We start from the raw sequence: 15802 nt of genomic DNA, 5'->3' as shown, positions 1-15802 counted from the left end.
AGAGGAGAGAATCATGTTCCTTGAATGCTGTATTCTAGAGGCAAAATCATTCAGACGCTTGTATTTTACTCCAAAGCATCTGCGTGCAGGCCTGGGAGTGAGTGTGTGCCTTCCCAGCAATCTGCCTGTAAAACTGAAATTTTGGGCAGATGAGCCCCAGATACCCTGAGCTGGTGGGGCCACGTTGCACACTGCCATGTGTACTCCCCTCGTGTCAGCAGTCTTTAGGGTGAAAAGCCAGAAGAGAAAGGGGAGGGTTTGGAGAGAAGGGGGAGGGAAGGAGGTACGTGCCTGGACCCAGGCCAGCCAAGTAGGAGGGGCAAGCCTGGGGCCCAGGAGGTAGGGATGCACACAGTCATGCAACTATGCCAAGGAAAGGAAAGGAAAGATTCTGAATATCCTGAGGCCCTTGTCTTGAAAGCCCCTGTTCACCACTCTCCTCTCCCCATTTCTGTGGCAGTGAGCGAAAAGGCAGGAGCCTGCTAGGAGGATGTGGAGAAGGCTGGGGGTTGAAGGTGGGCTCCTCTCCCATCGCCTGACACTGGGCTGCTCTGTCCCTGTCCCTAGCCCATACCTGAGCCCTCAGGGATTTGGTCAGACAGGGGCCCTCAAGAGGCCAAGCTGGATGGAGGAACAAAGGCCTACCTGGAATTTTCCAGGATGCTATCTTTTATGTTTTTCCAAGGTTCTCACAAATCTGCCCCAAACACTAAGGACGCTCCAGAATCTCTCACTTCCAGCCCGTCTTCTTTCTGCCCCTGCCCAATGGGGCCACCACCAGCTCTCACAAGGCTCGCCAACTGAGTCCCTGCCTCCCTGCTCTCCTCCATCCATCTGGCACAGGGCCAGCCCCCAGAAGACTCCTTCTAAAACCACAACTAACCTTGTCCCTTGGCTGACCACACTTATACCTCAGCCCCAAATCTATAGCCAGCTAGGATGATGCTGGGAAAGATTGAAGGTGGAGAAGAAGGGGACAATAGAGGATGAGATGGTTGGATGGTTATCATTGACTCAATGAACATGAGTTTGAACAAGATCCAGGAGACAGTGAAGGACAGGGAAGCCTGGCATGCTGCAGCCTATGGGGTCGAAAAAAGTCAGGCACGACTGAGCGACTGAACAACAACAACAATAATAGGACAATAACAAGTACCACTACTTTCTGGGCATTTTCTCACTTAATCCTGAAACAGTAGAGGTCTTTATAGATAGTGTCATCTCCATTTTCCAGATAAGAATACTGGGTGACTCCAGTGATCTCCCAGGACCACAGAGAGGCAGAGAGCACCTGAGATTTGCTGTGTGATGCTCTGAACCATGCCAGTTGGGACTGGGCAGGGGCACTGGCAGAGAGGAACCCAACGACCTGGGTGCCCACACCCCCGTCCAGCCAGGATGCAAATTAACTGGGAGTTTGAACAGAACCATTATTTGGGTGCCCAGGGATTCAGGTCTCCTTGCCACTGGCTTCAGGGTGCAAAGCCAGGCCCCATTTCCCCAGTCCGGCGAGATGGTGGAAAGTATGTTGGCTGGGGTGGTGGGGGGGAGGGTGGCATCTAGCCCTGGTTCCTTTCCATGCAGAGCGGAAGGAAAGCCGCCAGTGGCAGGATTATGTTTGCCAGCCTGGATCCTTGGATCCATTACAGCTCCCTGTCAGGCCACAGGGCTCGCACCACCAAGACACATGGACAGAAGTGAGCAAGAACAGGCTGGAGGTCTAGACCAGCTCATGGGCCAGCCCCCTCCTCCGACTTACCACGTCGGGAGGCCAGGCTGGAATTCAGAGTGTAAGGAATGTGTGATGCCCCGAAGGAAAGTTACCCACTGTGGCACTGGCCCTGAGAGCTGCACGGGGCAGGCAGGCTGGGCAGACTTGATCAAATTCACAGATCCTCCCCCTCCTCCCCTCCCCAGCCTCCCCCCACCACCCCCCCGCCCCTTTCCCCCATCTCAGCCCATGGAGCATCAGCTCAGCTAAGATACAGAGTGTGAACCCAGAGGGAGGAAGGCCAGGGTAGGGGAGCTCAACAGACCCTTGTCTTAAGGCAGGGCAGTGTCCCCTCAGCAGAATAATGACTGGTGGGCAAGCTAGATAGGGTCCCAGATGCAGGAAATGAAGCTCAGAGGAGAGAAAGTGCTAGAACTGACGTCACTGTTCTTGTGTTCCCACTGACTCACTGCATGTGTGTGTGTGGGCACTAGTGTGTATGTCTGGAGTCACGAATACGTCTCTCTGGGTGTGTGTCTCTGCACGTGTTTGTGCGCCCACGTATGCGTCTCTCGGGGAGCTCGCTGTTCCTGTCTGTCCGTGTGCAGGCAGATGTGCACATGTCTGTGGGTTGCATGGAGTGTGTGTCTGTGCGTGCGGTAGAGGAAGATGCAGAGGGTTTCCTTGCAAAGCCCTGGGAGAGCAGTCAGGCAAGTTCCTTCTCCTCTTCTCTTTCCACAGAACTAATTCCTTCCCACCATCTTGGGCTCAAATCCACCTCAGTCAGTCATTCATTCATCCCATAAAATACAGTCTCTCCCTCCAAGGACCCTGCCAGCCTCCTCCCTATTGCCCAACCCTGGGGCCCTGGTTCTTCTCCAAATCATAACGATTACGTGGGCCCTCATTCATCAAATGCCAGCCAATTCATTACGCGTCAGGCTCTGCACTCAGAACTTTGCGTCCATCCCCTGCCTCAGTTCCCATAACAACCAGTGAGAGGCTAATGGTACACCCTGACTACAGGCGAAAAGCGAGGAAACTTGGCGAGGTTCGGCATCTTCTCCAAGTTCACACAGCCAGTAAGTAGATAAACAAGGGTGAAAACCGAGTTCTGACTCCAAGTCCGTGCCCCAGGCTCACCACAATGGGCCTCTGGGTCTTCACCCTTCTGACTTCATCCCATCCCTTGCCGGCTACTGAGAGGACACAGCTGGGCCTGGGACTCAGCCTTCTGAGGCATCCTTTGGGGGTCCGCCCAATAAAAGCCCACATTTGAAGTCCACCCTGCGCCCCGCCCAGAGAAGCTATGAGTCAGGCCGGAGTGTACGTGAGATGCGAGGGCTGCCTCCCAGCTGCCCTTGGACTCAGGCCACGGGGCAGCAGGGAAACCCTCAGCGGCATGCAGTCAGGGCTCGCTGCTGGCTAACGAGCTCACGGGGGCTGTTCAGAGAGTTCTGTGTAGGAAAACACACGTACACACACAACGGCCCTCCTGATCTCACAGCCTTGGAATCCTTTCCATAACCACAAGCAGTAGAATTTTTTCCCCCCGGAAGTTCAACTTCAAAAGAGCAGTGAAGATTTGAAACACTAAAACCTATACACATTTTTCTTTTCTAACAGAAGTCTCTTTAGACTTGCATGTTTCACATTTAGCCCAAGAGCCCAGAGGCCGTCTATATACCTGGCCCCTTTTAAAACTTGAAAGTCTGAAGGCTAGCCCTCAGGCCAGAGACAGGAGTTCACCAAACTCTCCAAAAGGCTTCCCTCCAAGGAATTCACAGAACTTTCTGGACTTGTCCTACTCAAAACTCAGCACATCTCCAGGGAGGGTCTGAGCCCTGGGAGTGACTATCACTGGCTTCCAAAGGGGAAAATCAGGGTGCCCTGAGGCCATAACCTGCCCTGCTGTACCTAGTCGGGTGGTGGAAAGAAGGGCTGGTGAATGATCACCAGGGCTGGTCTCCCAGTCTTGTGCTTGAATGACATTTCACATTTGCAGCATCTGTGAATGACTTGCAGATTCCACAGTGTGACAGTCTGGGGCTATTGCCAAGGAGGAAAAATCACCAGTTTTGAAAGTCTAGGTGGGGATTGCATCAGGGAAAGATTCAGGGGGAGGCAAGGCAAGCAACCCTTTAAGGACGCACCTCACTGCTGAAAGTCGGCACTCAGCTCATCGCCTCCTGTGGAGGGCATGTTTCCAAGAGCCAGATCTTAGTCCAATTCTTCCCCTCCCTCCCTCTAGAAGTTGTCATTTAATTATGCAATTAATTACTTAATGTATCAGACCAAGCCTTCCCACCTGAGAAGTCATCCGTGGAGTGGTGTCAGGTGGGAGGATGGAGAGGTAGTGGTCCACCATCATCCCACCAGGACAGACGACTGGTTCATTCTGCATGACTGCTGCTCACTTAGTAAGCCCCTTTCCTCTACAGCTAACAGGCATCTTGCTCTTAAAGGCCTTTATTTATTCAGCTATTTTCTAAATTATTTATTTAATTTTTGGCTGTGCTGGTTTTCACTGCTGCATGGGCGTTTCTCTAGTTGCCATGAGTGGAGCTACTCTGTAGTTAGGGTGTCCGGGCTTCTCACTGCAGTGGCTTCTCTTGTTAAGGAGCTTGGGCTCTAGAGAGTGGGGCTTCAGTAATTGCAGCAGGTGGGCTCAGTAGTTGTGGCTCCTGGGCTCTAGAGCACAGGCTCAATACTTGTGGTGAATGGGCTTAGTTGCTCTGCGGCATGTGGGATCTTCCCAGACCGGGGATCAAACCTGTGTCTCCTGCACTGGCAGGCAGATCTTTACCACTGAGCCACCAGGGAAGCCTTATTCAGCTATTGTTAAAAAATGGGCTTCCAGATACAGATCCATTTTCCCAGGTGCCACCTTGGCAACTTCATCAGCACCTCACACCAAACGCACCCAGGATGCCCTTGGTCTTCCCTCTTTTCACTGAGTGAGGCAACGCCCTCCCAGTTTGCAGCCTGCAAGCCTCTTGCTCCCTCTCTCTTCCTTGCTCTTGTGGCTCGTTCTGCCCCAGCCATGCTTTTCCTACCCTTCCATCTCCTTCCCATTTCTATTGTCCAGGCAGGTGTGCAGTGAGAATTGTGGAAGTAAGAGAGCATCACAATTCTGTTTCTTTGGGGCAGATGAATGACTGAGCCAGTCCTCGTCAAACGTGGCTGGCATATCCATCCAGCTGAGCACTGTGCACTCATGTGTTTGGCTCAAAATCTTCCTGTGGCTCCCCGAGGTCTTATACTCCAGGTCAAGAGCCTTCCTGATCAGACCCACCTCATCCCCTCCCTGTCCTTTCTCCAGCCTTGAGCATCCCTTGTTGCCAGGCCAGCATCCCTCTTTTAATGCCAGCATCAAGCTGCTTCCTGCAATCCTTTTTTGCTTTCTCTCTACCAATGAGCATCCTCCTGACCCTTAGAAATAATCTCACTCATTCAATCATTTGAAGAACACCAGCTGAAGGATACCAGTCCCAGGAACTGTGTGAGGTTGACATTAGTCAACCAGATCAGCAAGTCTCTTGCTGTTACTCATGGCAGAGGGGGAAAGATAGTATCCTCTCTTCCATGAAGCCCCTCCTCCCTCACATACCTCATCCACACAGATCTGACTTCTTTCTTCTCTAGCATTTGCTTTCTGAGTCCCTCAGTTTATCTTTGGCTTATATTGACAATCTTGTAGTACTGATCTTTCCACAAGTTTTGCCACCTCATCAGACTGTGAGTCGCTCAAGGACAGACCTGTTTTTCATTCATTCCTGTATTCCCCATGGCAACTAGCACCAGACACAGCACATAGTGGGTCCTCACATATTTTTGTAATAAACTACTAATAATAATCATTTAAAAAAATCCAACTACAGGAATTCAGCTTAACTAAAAATGCTGAGTTCTCAAGCCAGAAGTGTAATAAAGACTTTCTTTATTTTTTGCTTAATGCAAAACAAACATCGAGGCCTGCATCTCTTCACAGCATAAGCACTTCTTGTGTGACTTACTGATGGATAAGGAGATAGCTGCACTTTTATCCATGCGATCTCTTGCCATCCGAGCTATTTAACACCCTCCCCTCTTTCCCCTAGAAATCTGAGGCTAGTAAATAGTTATTGAATGGAATTAAAAGCTGATCTGACCATCAGCACGTGTTCAGTTTATCCAAATGGGTAACATCTGTAAACAGCATGAAACATGTTGTACTGGAAGAGGCTGGCTACACTGTAATTATCCCCTTTTGATGATCAAATCTGAAATTCACAGCCTAGGAAGTTCCTGGGAACATTCTCAAGCCAGTGATTCCAATTGGGCCAGATGGATGAAAGGGAAGAGGGAAGGCAGTGTGGTGATTTCTGTTGCTCAGCTCTGTGTGATGGAGACCTGCCTGGGTGGAGGGGGTCAGGATGGGAGTGGCACCAGAGCTGAGGTCATGCCGAACCACCAGAGGAGAAAGCTGGCCGTCTGGGCCCTTCTCCTATAAATCAAGAGCTTTGCAACGCTGCTGGAGAATCAAATGCTCTGTTTCATTTTCCAACCTGAAAGCAGTGGAGCAGGTAACAGAGGCTGCTTCCTTGGAGACCAGGCAAGGGCTGCTGACCGCAGGAAGCTGGCACGACACCTATGCCTGCAATTGGTCCCTCTAAGCCGCGGGAGTGCTGAGGCCACAGATCAAGTAAGTCTGTGGACCTGGCCAAACCGCCTAGCACGCTCCCAGGGTGGGTACCTGATGCCTCTTATCCTAGCAACCATCACCATAGTGGCAAAGGAATGACTTCACTGTGTGTATGTGTTAGTTGCTCAGTTGTGTCTGACTCTTTGTGACCCCATGGACTGCAGCCCACCAGGCTCCTCTGTCCATGGGATTCTCCAGGCAAGAATACTGGAGTGGGTAGCTATTCCCTTCTCCAGGGGATCTTCCTAACCCAGGGATGGAAGCCTGGTCTTCTGCATTGCAGGCGGATTCTTTACCATTTGAGCCACCAGGGAAGCCCCTTTCTCCACTACTGGACAGCAAACTTCAGGATGGTGAGACTGTCCTTGAATATCAGTAGTGATTGCCAGTACCCAGCATAGAATCTGGTGCTCAATTAAAATGTACTGAATGAATGAATGAGCAGACAGCCTCCAGCTGCCTTAGCAACAGCCGCATGGAGATGGGGCGGGGGCAGTCATTGTCACTGAACCCTCTGGCGGGCTAACTCTAATGGGCCACCTGGTCCCCTTGTCACCAGCCTTTACCCTAGTCATATCAGAAGCCCCACCCTACAGAAAAGACCTTCCTGACCAGGGCAGAGAGAGGCTTTCTCCAGCCCAGCTCAAGCCTCTACTTCTTCCATAGAGAATCCCGCCCACAAATCTCTTCCCACGAACCTCTCCCTTTTGAAACAGCTGCACAATTTACCATCCCATCCACACTGTTCAAAGCTGGAGTACAGGACTTCCCTGGTGGTCCAGTGGTTAAGACTCTAGGGACACCAGTTCAATTCCTGGTCCAGGAAGACCTCACATGCCATGGGGCCACTAAGCCCCTGTGCCACGAGTGCTGAACCTGAGCTCGAGGGCCTCAATTAGTGAAGCCCAAGCCCCTAGAGCCTGTGCTCTTCACCAAGAGAAACCACCGCAATGAGAAGCCTATGCACCACAACGAGAGAACAGGCCCCTTCTTGCCTCAACTAGAAAAAGCCTGCTCAGAGCAACAAAGACTCAGAGTTGCCAAAAATTAATTAATTTTTAAAAAATTTACAGTTGGAGTACATATTACCATTCATTTATTTCATCTAAAACAAATTATAAGGCTACTTAGTCACTGATTTCATCTAATGAGTAAGTAAAACATTACCTATTTCTTTCAACTTACAAACAATTATAATGGTGTTTATGATTTTCAAAGGGTTTTGGGTACAGCACAGTGGCCAGGAGTCAGAGTTTCCAAATCTGCCAGAATGTGCTCAGTTTCGAAGAGTCTGTTCTGTTAGCTGCATAAATGCCCTTTTAGTTCTTGGATGTGGTGAAAAATAGGTCACCCTCGAACTCCTTCTCTTGTGCCCCTTGTGGTGGCTGGTGAGCCCAGACCATGTCAGGCTTTCGATAAACAGAATCATGGAATGTTAGCACCAGACAGGGTATATATAATACCTCTTCTTGCCCAAGCTCCCTGTAGGCAGGGAGAGAAAACCCAGGAGAGTGGCATGTGATGGTCCAGCTTGACAGTTGGGCAGATGCGGTGGGCTCCCACCGTGGCCCTCTCCCCACTTACTGAAGGGTCCAACACAAACTGCCCACTTGCTACCATTCCTTCTGCCGTAGAGGGAAGCCGGCCAATTACACAGCAGCCGTCTGGGGAAGTAGGGCTATATTTAGCTCGGAGGGACCACCGCCTTCTAAACTGCACAGAGATGAAAACAGACCCCCGTTTCTTTCCTAAACCACCCAAGACAATCTGCTGCGCCTCCTCTCTCATGGGGAGTAGGGGGTTAAATTCCTGTCTGGGAAGTGTTTGGACCTTTCTAGAGTTATTTATGGGCTTCCCTAGTGGCTCTGATGGTAAAGAATCTGCCTGCAGTGCAGGAAACCTGGGTTCGATCCCTGGGTTGAGAAGATCCCTTGGAGTAAGAAATAGCAACCCACTCCAGTATTCCTGCCTGGAGAATCCCGTGGACAGAGGAGCCTGGCAGGCTGCAGGCCATGGGGTCACACAGAGTCGAACACGACTGTAGTGACTTAGCACACAGAGTTAATTACCCCTTTCCTGGCTTCAGGCTTCCACCCTCAAGAGCCCCCAGATGCTGGGATGATAAGGCTGCTGCTGAGGGGAAAGCCCTGAAGCATTTGGCAGTTAACTGTGACTAATAAAAACCTGGACTCCTGGAATTTAAAAAATGCACAACAGCCTCCATCCCTGTGGTTAAGAGCCGAAGAAAGAGGTTTTTCAGGTCTCCAGGTCCCTCCAGTAGGAGGTGAGAGTGTGGAGGGGAGGGGTACCGGATGCCCCCACTGTTGGAAGTGAATATTACCCTCCCAGCTCCATCTTCCTCCTGGCCCCTCCAGTCCTCCTGGGCTGCCTGCTGTCACAAAGGAGAAATTGGGGCTCTAAGGCCACTCAGAGGATGTGTGTGTTAGTTGCTAAGTTGTGTCTGGCTCTGCAACCCCGTGAACTGTAGCCCACCAGGCACTGGAGAAGGAAATGGCAACCCACTTCAGTGTTCTTGCCTGGAGAATCCCACGGACAGGGGAGCCTGGTGGGCTGTCGTCTATGGGGTCACACAGAGTTGGACATGACTGAAGTGACTTAGCAGTAGCAGGCTTCTCTGTCCATGGAATTTTCCAGGCAAGAATACTGGAATAAGTAGCCATTCCCTTCTCCAGGGGATCTTCCTGACCCAGGAATCGAACCCAGATCTCTAGCATTGGAGGTAGATTCTTTACCGTCTGAGCCACCAGGAAAGCCCATAGGCCACCCTTAAATCTCACAGCTGGAGGATTTCTAATCAGTTCTGGGAACCTAACTGCTTTGGCAAAAGAGCCTTTCAAAAATGGTAGAGGGCTTCCCTGATGGTCCAGGGGTTGGGAATTTGTCTGCCAGTGCAGGAAACACGGGTTTGATCCCTGGTTTGGGACGATCCCACATGTCACAGGGCAACCAAACTCACGCACCGTAACTACTGAAGCCCGTGCACCCTAGAGCTTGTGCTCTGCAACAGGAGAAGCCACCACAATGGGAAGCCCCCTGTACCACAACTAGAGAAAGCCCACATAAAGCAACGAAGACCCAGAGCAGCCAAAAATAAAAATAAGTTTAAAAAAATGAGTAGAGAAGAAAGTGAGGTGGGGAGGCCGAAGAAAAGGAAAAGACCCGTTATGTTCCCTGACCTAACAGCACCCGGCCCCAGCCACGAGCCTCTCTATGAGCACATGACTTAGCAATGTGCAGACGGGCCAGAGCAGGGATGGCTGCTCACAAGGGCATCTGGATTTGTAATCTCCCCTTATCTAATGCTTTTTCCAACTTGTCCACAGCCACAGACAGGAAACAAAGCCTCTCGATTTAAGAGCCTCTGAACTCCTGGGAGGTTTGCTTGGAGCTCTGTTTTATAGGTTTAGAAAAGATCTATGCACTTTAAACCAACAGTATTGAACATTTATTATTTGCTCCTGCTTTCCTCTTTTGAAGAAGGTTTTGAGAATTGGCCGAGACTCATTTTTCTCCCCCCTGTATAAAATGCTGTTTTACAGTGAGGTGTCCAGGGACCCAAGAAGGGTCAGTCCCTCTGGACATACAGTTGCAAGTCTCAGGCTCCAAAGGGGCCAGAACTCAGGGGTCCTGCCTCCCACTCTAGGGTCTAAAACTTTAGACCATAGCAAAGGGGAGGATGGAGATCCTGATCGGTTAATTTTCTGGAAGAAATGAACCCAGGCTGGTGAATCAGCAGTAAGGCAAATCTCTTATAACATTTTACAGTCTGCATGCACTTTTCCAGAAATCATCTGGTTTTCCCCCTACAGATTGTTTAAACCCCCTTGTAAATGATGAGTGCATGCCATGCCATTCTGAAGGAGAAACCACTGCCACTCCAGATTACAGACTGTCATAGCTGGAAGGGATCGAAATCAACCAACTCATCTTAAAGAAGGGAGTGGACTTGCTCTGTGCTCTGGCCAAACTCTCCCTGGGAGGGGTCATCCTTCTGAGGAAGAAGCACTTTTTCCCTCCTCTAGAAGGGAATTTATGAAGTGTCGGGGGCCCCTGAGGATGCCCCAGGCAGATGTAGGACTCCACGGAAGCACAGTTAGCTCATAGAGTGAAATTCCATCCTCCAGGCCCCAGGGCATAGTGACTCACGCCTCTGGCATCCCAGAGTGGGATGAACTTGGTCTAGACGGATGCCGTTTTCTTCCACTCGCTGCTTGGGGAAATTTCAATGTGCTCTGGAGAAGGCACAAGCCTGTGAGGGTCATCTCTAATGGTCTGTGATCTGTCTTCAACCTCCAGGTGTCTACGAGGGTGGATATGCTAGAACCTGGTCACATCCATTCAAAATAAGGGTGAGAAGAGATGGGAGTGTCTCTGTGATCTTCAATAGACTGATCATTTGTGCCTGGGGTCACAAGACACAGAGAAGTCATTAACTTGACTCTCTACTCTTGGCCACTTTTGAATTTATGAGCCCCACCTGGGGGACATCGAGGGGAGGTGGGGCTTTAATTTTCACTGTGATGTACAACAGTGAGGGTGGAAAGTGTCTGCTTTCAAGGCCAAAGTCATGATGTGCCAGAGATGGAGAGAGAACATGAGAACACACAGTAGCAGACATCCCTTCTCTGCATGTGTCTGTGTGAGTGTGTGTGTGTAACAGGCATGACCCCAATTCACACAATGGTCGTGTGTGTGTGTGTGCTCAGTTGAGTCCAACTCTTTGCAACCCTATGGACTATAGCCCCCAGGCCCCTCTGTCCATTGGATTTCCCAGGCAAGAATACTGGAGTAGGTTGCCATTTCCTCCTCCAGGAGATCTTCCTGACCCAGGGATCGAACCCGCATCTCCCGGCTTTCCTGCACTGCAAGCAGGTTCTTTACCACTGAGCTGTGGGGGTAGTTTGACACACAGTGGTGATCACTGCCAGTAGTCAGCGAGTGTGCGCCCCCTGTGCGGGCTGGCTGGGTGCACTTTCAGAGATGCAGATAAACATGGGGTCTTAGAATTTGGTAATCATCTCATCCCGTGTCCTTCCCATGTAGGGATTTGGCTGCCATATTCCTTGCAGGAGCTCATCCAGTTCCTGCTTAAACTACTCTGGGGACAAGGAGCTCACCACTCACAGGGCAGCCTGTCTCCTGTGCTTCAGAGTCCTCGGGTGGTGTTGAAATGTGTAGCCCCATCACTCAGCCTTAAAGAGTTTTCATATTCAGCTGAAATCTACACCCCAATCCCTCCCCATTCATCTTAGTTTTGGGAGTTAAGCCAAAGTACAAACGCTCTTCTCCATGGTAGCACTTCAATATTTGAAGAGGACCGATATCTCTTCCATCTTATCTGTTTTCTTGACACAATGTCTTCATTTCCTCATGTGATGTGGTTTCCAGACCTGTGTCCACCTGGCTGGTCCTTACTCTGGATGACCTAGTTAAGAGATGGCCCTGGAAATTCACTCCCTTCTTGGTCCAAAAAGCGAAGAGTTTAGGAAAAATGTCCCCTTCCCCTCAACCAAGTGTATCAGTTTACACACACTTTCTAGCAGCCATACCATTGGCTTATACTGAGCTTTTAGGCAACCAATCACTTTCAGGGATCTTTTAAATACAATTAACACTTTCAGTCTCTTTTCCTGGCTTTTGCTCTGTAGCTGTTTTTTCCATTTTTTCATCATGAACCTTGACATAGAACCTTATATTCATCCCGAACACATTCCAAGACTTCCCTGATGGTTCAGCATCTAAGACCCCATGCTCTCAATCCACCCTGCTTATTTAACTTATGTGCAGAGTACATCATGTAAAATGTCTGACTGGATGACTCACAAGCTGGAATCAAGATTGCTGGGAGAAATTTGAACAACCGCAGATAAACAGATGATACCACTCTAACAGCAGAAAGCAAATAGGAACTAAAGAGTCTCTTGATGAGGGTGATAGAGGAGAGTGAAAAGCTGGCTTAAAACTCAACATTCAAAAAGTTAAGATTATGGCATCTGGTCCCATCACTTAATGGCAAATAGGAGGGTAAAAAGTGGAAACAGTGACAAAGTTCATTTTCTTGGGCTGCAAAATCACTGCAGATCGTGATTGCAGCCATGAAATTAAAAGACACTTGCGCCTTGGAAGAAAAGCTATGACAAACCTAGACAGTGTATTAAAAAGCAGAGATATCACTTTGCTGACAAAGGTTCATCTAGTCAAAGCTATGATTTTTCCAGTAGTCATGTATGGATGTGAGAGTTGGACCATAAAGAAGGCTGAGTGCCAAAGAACTGATGCTTTCGAATTGTGGCATTGGAGAATACTCTTGAGAGTCCCTTGGTCAGCAAGGAGATCAAGCCAGTCAATCCTAAAGGAAATCAATCCTGAATATTCATTAGAAGGACTGATGCTGAAGTTGAAGCTCCAGTACTTTGGCCACGTGATGTGAAGAGCCGACTCAGTGGAAAAGACCTTGATGCCAGGAAAGATTGAAGGCAAAAGGAGAAGAGGGCAGCAGAGGATGAGATGGTTAGACAGCATCACCGACTCAATAGACATGAACTTAGTTAGGCAAGCTCCAGGAGACAGTGAAGGTCAGGGAGGCCTGACATGCTGTAGTCCATAGGATCACAAACAGTCAGAAACAACTTAGCAACTGAACAACAACAACAGAACTTCCCTGGTCCACACACATCTAACAGGGTACATTTCTCTAGCCAAGAGGAATGATTCCATGACTTCAGCTACTGACACAGCTATTATATGAGGTATTTCGGAGAAACTTGTCACATCCCACAAATATCCCTTGTAGGTAGTCTGGGTGGCTCCCTACCCATCAGGCCAACCCTGCCCATAAGCATAAGCTTAGCCACGAAGTCCTGGATAGAAAAATCTTCTGGCAGCTGTCCGAGGTTCTGGTCAGACACCCTGAAATCTAGGCCCATTAATGATCTACTTTAAGCAGATACCAAAGGGAAGAGGTTACAGGGGACTGCTCATCAACTGAAAATTTTCACAGTATTCCTGGCTAGACAGGAAAGCTCCTAGTCTGGTCCCTGGTAACCAATCTGATTCGTATGACAGCAAGAGGGAGGTCTTCTAGGAAAATGCCAAGTTTAGAGGCTGTGGAAGTCATCTAGCCCTTGAAACCAGACTCCTCCCAGCTAAGCCTCTCTGGGTTACTGTAAACCCACTTAGGATTACCTGGAAGATCATTCCAGGTTACTTGCCCTGGAATGATGTTCCAAATTTCCCCAAGGCATGCATCTTGTCTTCTAGGGTTATAAGGGCTTGAGAACAAGGGTCACGTTTACTTGCCCCAATGGTATCCCAGACCGTGATGTGTACACAGCAGACCCCCAACAAATAAACGTCCAGAATAGAGATAGGTGCTAAGATTTCCTATCATGGACTCTCAGCCCTTCCACAACAAGGAAGTTCTCTCTAAAATATTTTTCCCCTGGTCATTTCTCTGCCTTTTCCAGACAACGAAGGTTTTAATTTCTCTGTGACCCATCTTATTTCCCCTTTATTTTAAAAAATATTTATTTATTTGGCTGAGTCTATCTTTGATCTTCATCGCAGCATGCAGGATCCTTAGTTGTGGCACGTGAACTCTCAGTTGTGACATATGGGATGTAGTTCCCTGACCAAGGATTGAACCCGGGCCTCCTGCATTGGGAGCATAATTAGCCACTGGACCACCAGGGAAATCCTTTATTTCCCCTTTAAAGGCTAAGCATTAGAATTGGACCCTACAGGCAATTTCATAAACACTTTTCTGTTGAAGTGCCCTTCACAGAGTTCTTTTTCAGAACTTTTTTGATTCTTCCCTAGTGGCAGATGGGTCTTCTCATTTTTCCAGTCCAAAACCCACTGGCATTTTGGCCTATCCACTTTTGATTCATGCTAGCAGTGACTTTCTCATGCCTGGAAGTCAAGATCTTCACTTGACAATCCAAGTGGATTATCCCAAGGATGTAGGATGAACAAAAGCCCATTAAAGATGTCACACATTTGACCTTGAATCAAGGTTAGCAGTTTGCTGAAGTGATTGTTTCAAGCAGAAGCCTGAAGAAATCTCTATCTATGATCTGTTGGCCACTTCAGAACTTTCGTAATGGAATGGTCAACTCATTAGAAAGAAACATTTCAGTCACTGATGATAGATATGGGCTAATACTTATTTGTAGTTGATTAATATTGGGATTCCAAAATTCAGAGATCCCTGATTTAACTTGATCATTAGAATAATAATATTGCTAAATCCAATTACTACCAAAAAACCAAAAAATGCTGTGGACTCCCCCCCAAAAAAGTCACACATAAATTCATAGTCCTATTAGGCAAGGCAATACTATGAAGGAATGATTTGCTTCTGTGCATTTCTCATTGCTATTTAGCTTGATATTTTATCCTAGGATCTTCTTCACCTGCCTTCCCAGGTGGCTCAGTGGTGAAGAATCTGCCTGCCAAGTAGGAGACAGTTTCAATCCCCTGGAGAAGGAAATGGCAACTCACTCCAGTATCCATGCCTGGGAAATCCCACAGACAGAGGAGCTTCGTGGTCTACAGTCTATGGGGTCGCAAAAGAGTCAGACACAACTCAGTGACTAAACAACAATGACGAATTCATTAAGTGGATAATGTTGGTTTTCATTCCTGAGAAGAAAATTCTAGGTACCTAGCATCGTTTTTTTTTTTGGATACAATGGTAAACTAGATGGAACCCCTGCCTTTGGGAGCTTCCAATCTCATTGGAAAGATGAGATGCATTATATGAGGGGGTGGCTAATTACTTCATATGAAGTTATATAAAGAGTATGAAAAGTATGAAACTGGATTGGATAAGCCCACCTTCCAAATTATAACCTTCATGATAAAGCAAGATTATCAGGAACCAAAACACTAGATACACAACATCAACTCTGTAACCATCTCTTCTGGTTATCCCAAATAAAACAGCAGCATTTGAAGACTGTCAACCAGAAGTGGTCTCAAAGCTGCCGGCTGAGAGAAGGCTGGAAATCCTTTTCCACACTGTCATTCAGGTTTGGACCAGTTCCCAGCATCTCAGTGCGCTCTCAGAGCATATGAGAAAGAGTAGGGCAGAGTGAGTCATGGGAGGAAAATGTAAAGACCACAGTCTGGGGAGAACTTCCTCTGAAGCCCAAATAGGGCAATTTCAAGAATCAATTCTCTTCTGCATTAGTCTGAGGCCAGCTGGAAACTACAGCACAGAAAAGGCTCCTTGTCCTGGATTCATGGACGATCCCGTAGTGCCTTGGGGGTAACATCCAGCACATTCCTTGAGGAAGGAGTCTTGGCTGCCTCTTCCTCCTGCCCTAAGCCCCACATAGAGGAGAGCATTAAATGCTTGTTCATTCTATTCTTTGGCTGGAGCA

General features: G+C 48.6%; 1 protein-coding gene and 1 non-coding gene across 2 annotated transcripts in view; one reads left to right on the top strand and one right to left on the bottom strand.

Annotated features, from left to right (window-relative positions):
- LOXL2 (lysyl oxidase like 2) overlaps positions 1 to 15802 on the bottom strand; it is a 112946-nt gene that overhangs the window by 54135 nt on the left and 43009 nt on the right. The window lies entirely within an intron of this gene.
- On the top strand, positions 14415 to 14550 carry LOC138989029 (small nucleolar RNA SNORA2/SNORA34 family). Its single transcript, XR_011465274.1, has one exon. It is a non-coding gene; the product is annotated as a small nucleolar RNA SNORA2/SNORA34 family (small nucleolar RNA).

The sequence above is a fragment of the Bos mutus genome, chromosome 8 (assembly GCF_027580195.1).
Source record: "Bos mutus isolate GX-2022 chromosome 8, NWIPB_WYAK_1.1, whole genome shotgun sequence".
Lineage (NCBI taxonomy): Eukaryota > Metazoa > Chordata > Mammalia > Artiodactyla > Bovidae > Bos > Bos mutus.
The sequence above is the reverse complement of the archived record's forward strand: the minus strand, read 5'-3'. Positions and strand labels throughout refer to the sequence as shown.